This window comes from Gossypium hirsutum, chromosome A08, assembly GCF_007990345.1.
Source record: "Gossypium hirsutum isolate 1008001.06 chromosome A08, Gossypium_hirsutum_v2.1, whole genome shotgun sequence".
NCBI lineage: Eukaryota > Viridiplantae > Streptophyta > Magnoliopsida > Malvales > Malvaceae > Gossypium > Gossypium hirsutum.
In genome coordinates, this window is record NC_053431.1 from 99532682 (window position 1) to 99543048 (window position 10367).

Sequence of the window (10367 nt, forward strand, 5' to 3'; positions counted from 1 at the left end):
ATGAATGGAGGGAAGTTGTAACACCCCGAACCCGAGACCGACACCGGAGTCGGACACGAGATGTTAACAAACTTTGAAAAATTTTTTCCAGACACTGCCCAGTCTGAGTACTAGTCGCTTCAAAAATCATATCTTGAGTTTCACAACTCAAAAATCAGTTTTGTGATTTTTCCCTGAAACTAGACTCATGTCCCCACCTATGGATTTTTTTCTAGAATTTTTGGTCGGGCCAATTAGTACAGTTTATTAGTCAAAGTCTCCCATGTTACAGGGGTCGACTACACTGACCTTTTCCCATTACGACTGGGATATCTCTCTACACAGAGCTTCAATACTGATGCCGTTTGTTTCTATGGAAACTAGACTCAGAGAGGAATCCATACATATATGGTATGACCCCTAATTATCTCTGGTCAATTTATAGTGAATTTCCAAAGGCGGAACAGTGAATCCAGAAACTGTTCTGGCCCTGTTACACAAGAACCCAAATATCTCTTTCTGTACTGTTCCTATAATTGTTTCGTTACTTCCATATGAAAGTAGATTCATCAAGGTTCGATTACATAATTTATTCACTATTTAATTCCACTCCTACGAATTCTTGTGATTTTTCCAATCCACACCACTGCTGCTATCAGCTTCTGTTTTCAAAGTGAACCTTACCTAATTTGGGGTTTCATGGACCAACTAGGGCCTTGTCATACATAAGCCCACATATGATCATACTTAGCCATTCTAGTGGCTGATCATTTGCTCAACACTTCCATTCCAACATAGTTACATCATGAAACCATCTATACATTCATAAATACGAATGGTCTAATGCCATACTCCACTTCTACAAGCCATTTTCGCATGGTTGTACACTTATACATTTCATAAAGTACTCGAAAGACAACAATGGGTAGTCCTATACATGCCATATCAAAATTCAACCAAAATAGTACCCAAAAGAGCCTTTGATAGTGTGGGCGACTTCGACTTCAAGATCCCGAGTCCGATAGCTGGAGAACCAAAAATCTATAAAACAGAGGAGCAATGTAACGAGTAAGCAATTTATGCTTAGTAAGTTTGAGCAAGGAATTCCAGCATGCACAAAGAATAGCACACATTTAGCTAAACGGAATATTTCATAATACGCAATTTACCGATATCAAACTTGCTTCACAACATTAATAACCCTTATGTACATACACAATAAACTAACTTGGCCGAAGGCCGGTAGCTCGTTTATCAACTGAGCGAACATTTATTGTAAGGGCTCGATTAAATTCAACACATACGTAACATATCCCCATATTGGGATGTTTTTCGAGTATTCGCTGGAATTTTACAGCAAGCTCATTCATTACCAAATCACGTACCTTCGGGATTTAACCGGATATAGCTCCTCGTTCAAATGCCTTCGGGACATAGCCCGGTTTTAGTAACTCACACAATGCCTTCGGGACATAACCCGGATTTAACAACTCGCACGAATGCCTTCGGGACTTAACCCGGATTTAACAACTCGCACGAATGCCTTCGGGACTTAACCCGGATTTAATAACTCGCACGAATGCCTTCGGGACTTAACCCGGATTTAATAACTCGCACGAATGCCTTCGGGACTTAACCCGGATTTAACAACTCGCACGAATGCCTTCGGATCTTAATCCGGATATATTCACTTAGCACAAAGCCTTCGGGACTTAGCCCGGACAGCATTCAATTAATCATGCACATCTAACAATAATTCATAGCACATTCATATTTCATTTTCGTTTACGAAACTCAAACACAAGGCACATATTGTCCTTGCACATTCGGCTCAATAGCCACACATAGAGCATGATTTAATCACATCGAAATTTTAGATCTCTTACTCAAGAACTTACCTCGGGTGTTGTCGAACGATTCCGCTAGCTATTCAACCACTTTTTCCTTCCCTTTATCGGTTTTATTTCCCCTTTGCTCTTGAGCTTAATCAAACAAATAAATTGATTTCATCATTTTAGGCATCAAAAGATGAACACAAGGCACTTAGCCCATATTTATACATTAGACATTAAAGTCTCATACATGCAAAAATCATGCATCAACACAACATATTAGCTAATTTCTTTCCCCTTGGCCGAATATGCATGTCCATTTTTGGGGTCGATTTCAACACTTAATACACACATATACACACTAGTAAAGCATCCTCCCCCTTTTCATCGATTTAACACATGCATTGCTCATCAACATGCAAAGTTACATTCGGCCTTAGCACACATCTTGCTAGCCGATTCTTCTCCCTTTAGCAACCAATGCACATATGTGCTCACATAAAAATGCTAAAAAGGAGGTTCAAGAATCATCAAGCCATCATCACATGCATCATTAACAAGCTTCATATTTTGCATGCAATGGCATTAACACAACCTCCACCTAGGCCGGATCTTAACTTATCCTCATGCCTCATCACCACAACATCAAACACCAACCAAGAATGATGCATCCATGGTCAAGTGCCATTTCCATCACATAGCAAGATTTAGACCATGGGCTAGGTAGAACTCAAGCTAACAACTAAAACATGCATGCATCTCATGGAACATCATTAAACATACCTTGGCCTAGCTACATGCATGGCCGAATCTCTTCACCTTTCTTCTTCTTTCCTCCTTAAAATTTTTGGCCAAGGATGAACCAAAGGATGAGAAATTTTTTTCTTTGTTTTTCTTTCTAATTTAGGCTAAAATGGAGGTGAGAAAGGATGAACACAAACTTTTTTTCCTTTCTTCTCTTGAGCTCACGGCAATGGGGGGACAAACACCACACACACATTTTTTTTTTCTTTTGTTTTTTCATTTCTTTATTACCCATACTCCTTATTTTATTCTTCCACTAACAAAACATGTTTCATGACATGTTTTGCCCATCCTTCCTTGTCATGGCCGGCCACTACTCATTAGGGGGGGGAATTTGACATGCAAGTCCCCCCCTTTGTCCACATGCACTAGTAGGTCCTCACACATTGACCTATCACATTTTAGAATTTTCTCACATAAGTCCTATTGACTAAATTCACATGAAATCAACCCAATTGAAGCTTGAAATTTTCACACATTCATAATTACATATTCTACACAATAAGTATCACATTCAAACATTTCGGTGACTCGGTTTAGCGGTCCCGAAACCACTTCCCGACTAGGGTCAACTTTGGGCTGTCACAACTCTCCCCCACTTAAGAAATTTTCGTCCCCGAAAATCTTACCGGTAAATAGGTTTGGGTATCGTTCTTTCATCGAGCTCTCGGTCTCCCAAGTAGCTTCCTCGATCCCGAGTTTGAGCCATAACACCTTTACTAGCGGAACTCTTTTGTTTCGCAACTCCTTCACTTCACTAGCTAGGATACGCATCGGTTCTTCTTCATAGCTCATGTCGACTTGAATTTCAACCTCTGATGGGCTAATTATATGCGATGGATCAGATCGATAGCATCGAAGCATCGAAACATGAAAGACATCATGAATCTTTTCAAGCTCCGGGGGCAAAATCAATCTATACGCAACCGGACCAACTCGTTCGGAGATTTCGTACGGCCCAATGAATCTTGGGCTCAACTTGCCCTTACGGCCGAACCTGAGTATCTTTTTCCAAGGTGAAACCTTAAGGAACACTTTGTCTCCCACCTGATACTCGATGTCTTTTCGTTTCAAATCTGCGTACGATTTCTGACGATCCGTGGATACCTTCAGACTTTCATGGATTACCTTTACTTTCTGTTCAGCATCTCTAATCAAATCAACTCCGAAAATTTTGCTTTCACCGAGCTCGGTCCAAAACAATGGTGTACGGCATTTACGACCGTACAAAGCCTCATAATGTGCCATCTTAATACTTGATTGAAAACTATTGTTGTAAGCGAATTCAATCAAAGGTAAATACCGTTCCCATGAACTACTGAACTCGAGGATGCAACATCTCAACATATCCTCAAGTATCTGAATTATCCGCTCGGATTGACCATCGGTTTGGGGGTGAAAAGCAGTGCTAAAATGCAACTTGGTACCCAGAGCTTCTTGCAATTTCTTCCAAAATCGTGAGGTGAATCTCGGATCTCTATCCGACACGATAGAAACAGGTACCCCGTGTAATCTCACAATTTGATAAACGTACAATTCAGCTAGTTTATCCAATGAAAAATCTGTACGTACGGGGATGAAATGAGCCGACTTAGTCAGTCTATCAACAATAACCCATATCGCATCCTTCTTACTTGCTGACAAAGGCAGTCCGGACACAAAGTCCATTGTGACTCGATCCCATTTCCACTCGGGTATCATGATCGGCTGGAGTAATCCTGAAGACACTTGATGTTCCGCGTTCACTTGTTGACATATTAAACATCTCGGAACAAAGTCAGAGATGTCCCGTTTCATACCATGCCACCAAAATTGACGTTTCAAATCGTTGTACATTTTCGTACTCCCCGGGTGAATTGACATTCGGCTACAATGGGCTTCGTTCAGAATCATCGAAATGAGTTCCGAATTCGTTGGAACACACAAATGATTTCTGAACCTCAAACAATCATCATCATCAATTTGAAACTCCGATTCCTCGTTCGGAAAACACTTAGACCGTTTTGCAACCAATTCATCATCGACTTTCTGAGCTTCACGAATTTGGTGAGTCAATAATGGTTTAGCTTTTAATTCAGCTACTAACACACTGTCTGGTAAAACAGACAAATGCACGTTCATCGCTCGTAAAGCAAACAATGACTTCCGGCTTAAGGCGTCCGCAACCACGTTAGCCTTTCCCGGGTGGTAATCAATGACAAGCTCATAATCTTTCAACAACTCAAGCCAACGTCTTTGTCGCAGATTCAAGTCTAGTTGAGTCATCAAATATTTGAGACTTTTGTGATCCGAAAATACATGGCACTTCTCACCAAACAGATAATGTCGCCATATTTTTAAAGCAAACACGATGGCAGCTAGTTCGAGATCATGGGTCGGATAATTCCTCTCGTGTGGCTTCAATTGTCTCGACGCATAGGCCACGACTCGACCTTCTTGCATCAATACGCGACCCAACCCAAGTAGGGATGCGTCACTATAAATGACAAACTCTTTACCTGATTCGGGTTGCACCAAAATTGGAGCTTCAGTCAAATGAGTTTTCAGTTGGTTGAAACTTTTCTGACATTTCTCCGTCCACTCGAACTTAACATCCTTTTGAAGTAGCTTCGTCATTGGTGTGGCTATCATCGAGAAACCTTTCACAAATCGTCGGTAATAACCGGCGAGCCCCAAAAAGCTCCGAACTTCAGTAATATTTCTCGGAGGTTTCCAGTCAAGTATGGCTGAAATTTTGTTCGGGTCAACTCGAATACCCGACGCGGATACCACATGACCCAAGAAGCTAACCTCTCTTAACCAGAACTCACACTTACTGAACTTAGCATATAACTGCTTATCCCGCAAAATTTGCAGCACTAGCCTCAGATGCTCAGCATGTTCGGTCTCATCTCTTGAATAGACCAAAATGTCATCAATGAACACAACTACGAACTGATCCGAATACGGTCTGAAGATCCGATTCATCAAATCCATAAATACCGCAGGGGAATTAGTGAGCCCAAACGGCATCACTAAGAATTCGTAGTGACCATATCTCGTTCTGAAGGCAGTTTTGGGAATATCTGGATCTCGAATTCGCAACTGATAATAGCCCGATCTCAAATCTATTTTTGAGAACACTGAGGCTCCCTTCAGTTGGTCGAACAAATCATCGATGCGCGGCAACGGATATTTGTTCTTTATCGTCACTTTATTCAGCTGACGATAGTCAATGCACAACCTCATGGTTCCGTCCTTCTTTTTCACGAACAATACTGGTGCACCCCAAGGTGAGAAACTTGGTCGAGCGAAACCTCTCTCCGTCAGTTCTTGCAACTGAGCTTTCAACTCCTTTAACTCGGTTGGTGCCATACGATACGGAGCTATCGAAATCGGCGTAGTCCCAGGTACAAGCTCAATACCAAACTCTACCTCCCGAACATGTGGTAAACCCGGTAATTCTTCCGGAAAAACATCCGGGTATTCACAAACCACCGGCACAGATTCGGGTTTCTTTTCTAATTCTTTGTCATCAAGCACATATGCAAGGTATGCTTCGCACCCTTTTCTTACATATTTCTGTGCCAACATTGCTGATATTACAGCTGGCATCCCTCCAAGTCCGCAGACTCAATTCGGACTACTTCGTTATTGCGCACCTCAAATCAATAGTCTTGCTCTTGCAATTCACAATCGCATCATGCGCAGTCAACCAATCCAACCCAAGGATAACATCAAATTCATCAAACGGCAAAAGCATCAAGTCCGCTGGAAAATAGGAACCTCGAATTTTCCAGGGACATTTCTTACACACTTTGTCGACAAGCACGTAACGACCCAAGGGATTTGACACCCGAATTACAAACTCAGTAGACTCAATAGATAAAGTCTTACTGGATGCTAAGGTTTCACATATGTAAGAATGGGTAGAACCGGGGTCAATCAAAGCAATTACATTAGTATCAAAGAGGGTGAATGTATCGGTAATAACATCAGGCGAAGAAGCATCCTCGCGGGCACGTATAGCATAAGCTCTAGTAGGCGCACGGGCTTCGGATCTGGTTATATCATCTCTAGATCCTCTCTGACCACCACCAGCATTGCCCATATTTCCAGATGGTCTACCTCGAGCAGTGGTAGCACCCGGTCTCCCACTCTGATTTGCATTCTGTCCCGACAACCTCGGGCAATCTTTAATGAAGTGGTCCACTGATCCGCATTTGTAACAGGAGCGGTCAGGAAATCTACAACTCCCCGAATGCCATTTACCGCAATATCGGCATTTCGTCCTGTCTCGACGTTCATTCCCAACACTGGCGACCGAAGTGCCTCGTGTACCCACAGGGGGTCGATCACGATCTCGTCCAAAAAGGCCCGAAGTGCCTCTAAACTGGCCTGCATCATCTCGAAATCTCTTCGATGTCTGTTGAAGAGACCTCCCCGAGGATGTTTTACGAAACTCTCCAGTTCCCTCATCAACTCTTTGCTTTCTTTTCTAAGCTCTTCGGCTTTACAAGCTCGTTCAACAAGTACCACGAACTCTTGTATTTCAAGAACGCCAACGAACATTTTTATATCTTCATTCAGCCCATCCTCGAAGCGTTTACACATAACAGCTTCGGACGAAACACATTCCCGAGCGTATTTGCTAAGTCTAACAAATTTTCGCTCGTAATCAGTAACCGACATGGAGCCTTGCTTAAGCTCAAGAAATTCCTTCCGTTTTTGATCAACAAATCTCTGACTGATATACTTTTTCCGAAACTCAGTTTGGAAAAACTCCCAAGTTACTTGCTCTCGGGCACAATAGAAGTCAGAGTACTCCACCAATAGTAGGCAGAATCACGTAGCAAGGAGATAGCACACTTTAGGCATTCATCGGTGTACAAGATAGCTCATCGAGTACCCGGATAGTGTTGTCCAGCCAAAATTCAGCTTGCTCGGCATCATCGCTATCCATAGCCTTAAATTCAGTAGCCCCATGTTTTCGGATTCTGTCAACTGGGCTTATGTGACCTTATTTGGTCCGTTACCGCGGTATTGTAGGTGCGGGGTAGTATTTGTTCGGGAATGGAGGTTGTGAACAGCCATATTAGTTCGAATGTATTGGTTAAACCAATCATTCATCACGCTATAGAATGCTTGTCTAGCTTCATCATTCTGATTACTAGCATTAGGTTGAGAGTTTGCCGCACTGTCCTTGTACGGGAGTAGGCGCTACACTCCAGATCATCAGCTACCTCTCGGTCACGACGGGATCCATACTATAAATAACACATTTACAATGTCGGAAATCACCACACTATCAAGTAATCACATAAAATGGCATGTATAGCTAGACCCAAAACATTACGGTAGTCCTAGAATCGACTAAACCGTAGCTCTGATACCAATAAAATATAACACCCCGAACCCGAGACCGACACCGGAGTCGGACACGAGATGTTAACAAACTTTGAAAAATTTTTCCAGACACTGCCCAGTCTGAGTACTAGTCGCTTCAAAAATCATATCTTGAGTTTCACAACTCAAAAATCAGTTTTGTGATTTTTCCCTGAAACTAGACTCAGTCCCCACCTATGGATTTTTTCTAGAATTTTGGTCGGGCCAATTAGTACAGTTTATTAGTCAAAGTCTCCCATGTTACAGGGGTCGACTACACTGACCTTTTCCCATTACGACTGGGATATCTCTCTGCACAGAGCTTCAATACTGAGCCGTTTGTTTCTATGGAAACTAGACTCAGAGAGGAATCCATACATATATGGTATGACCCCTAATTATCTCTGGTCAATTTATAGTGAATTTCCAAAGGCGGAACAGTGAATCCAGAAACTGTTCTGGCCCTGTTACACAAGAACCCAAATATCTCTTTCTGTACTGTTCCTATAATTGTTTCGTTACTTCCATATGAAAGTAGATTCATCAAGGTTCGATTACATAATTTATTCACTATTTAATTCCACTCCTACAATTCTTGTGATTTTCCAATCCACACCACTGCTGCTATCAGCTTCTGTTTTCAAAGTGAACCTTACCTAATTTGGGGTTTCATGGACCAACTAGGGCCTTGTCATACATAAGCCCACATATGATCATACTTAGCCATTCTAGTGGCTGATCATTTGCTCAACACTTCCATTCCAACATAGTTACATCATGAAACCATCTATACATTCATAAATACGAATGGTCTAATGCCATACTCCACTTCTACAAGCCATTTTCGCATGGCTGTACACTTATACATTTCATAAAGTACTCGAAAGACAACAATGGTAGTCCTATACATGCCATATCAAAATTCAACCAAATAGTACCCAAAGAGCCTTTGATAGTGTGGGCGACTTCGACTTCAAGATCCCGAGTCCGATAGCTGGAGAACCAAAAATCTATAAAACAGAGAGCAAGTAACGATAAGCAATTAGCTTAGTAAGTTTGACAAGGAATTCCAGCAGCACAAAGAATAGCACACATTTAGCTAAACGGAATATTCAAATACGCAATTACCGATATCAAACTTGCTCACAACATAATAACCCTTAGTACATACACAATAAACTAACTTGGCCGAAGCCGTAGCTCGTTATCAACTGAGCGAACATATTGTAAGGCTCGATTAAATTCAACACATACGTAACATATCCCCATATTGGATGTTTTCGAGTATTGCTGAATTTTACAGCAAGCTCATTCATTACCAAATCACGTACCTTCGATTAACCGGATATAGCTCCTCTTCAAATGCCTTCGGACATAGCCCGGTTTTAGTAACTCACACAATGCCTTCGGGACATAACCCGGATTTAACAACTCGCACGAATGCCTTCGGGACTTAACCCGATTTAACATCGTACGAATGCCTTCAGGACTTAACCGGATTAATAACTCGCACGAATGCCTTCGGGACTTAACCCGGATTTAATAACTCGCACGAATGCCTTCGGGACTTAACCCGGATTTAACAACTCGCACGAATGCCTTCGGATCTTAATCCGGATATATTCACTTAGCACAAAGCCTTCGGACTTAGCCCGGACAGCAATTCAATTAATATGCACATCTAACAATAATTCATAGCACATTCATATTTCATTTTCGTTTACGAAACTCAAACACAAGGCACATATTGTCCTTGCACATTCGGCTCAATAGCCACACATAGAGCATGATTTAATCACATCGAAATTTAAGATCTCTTACTCAAGAACTTACCTCGGGTGTTGTCGAACGATTCCGCTAGCTATTCAACCACTTTTTCCTTCCCTTTATCGGTTTTATTTCCCTTTGCTCTTGAGCTTAATCAAACAAATAAATTGATTTCATCATTTAGCATCAAAAGATGAACACAAGGCACTTAGCCCATACTTATACATTAGACATTAAAGTCTCATACATGCAAAAATCAGCATCAACACAACATATTAGCTAATTTCTTTCCCCTTGGCCGAATATGCATGTCCATTTTTGGGGTCGATTTCAACACTTAATACACACATATACACACTAGTAAAGCATCCTCCCCCTTTTCATCGATTTAACACATGCATTGCTCATCAACATGCAAAGTTACATTCGGCCTTAGCACACATCTGCTAGCCGATTCTTCTCCCTTTAGCAACCAATGCACATATGTGCTCACATAAAAATGCTAAAAAGGAGGTTCAAGAATCATCAAGCCATCATCACATGCATCATTAACAAGCTCATATTTTGCATGCAATGGCATTAACACAACCTCCACCTAGGCCGAATCTTAACTTATCCTCA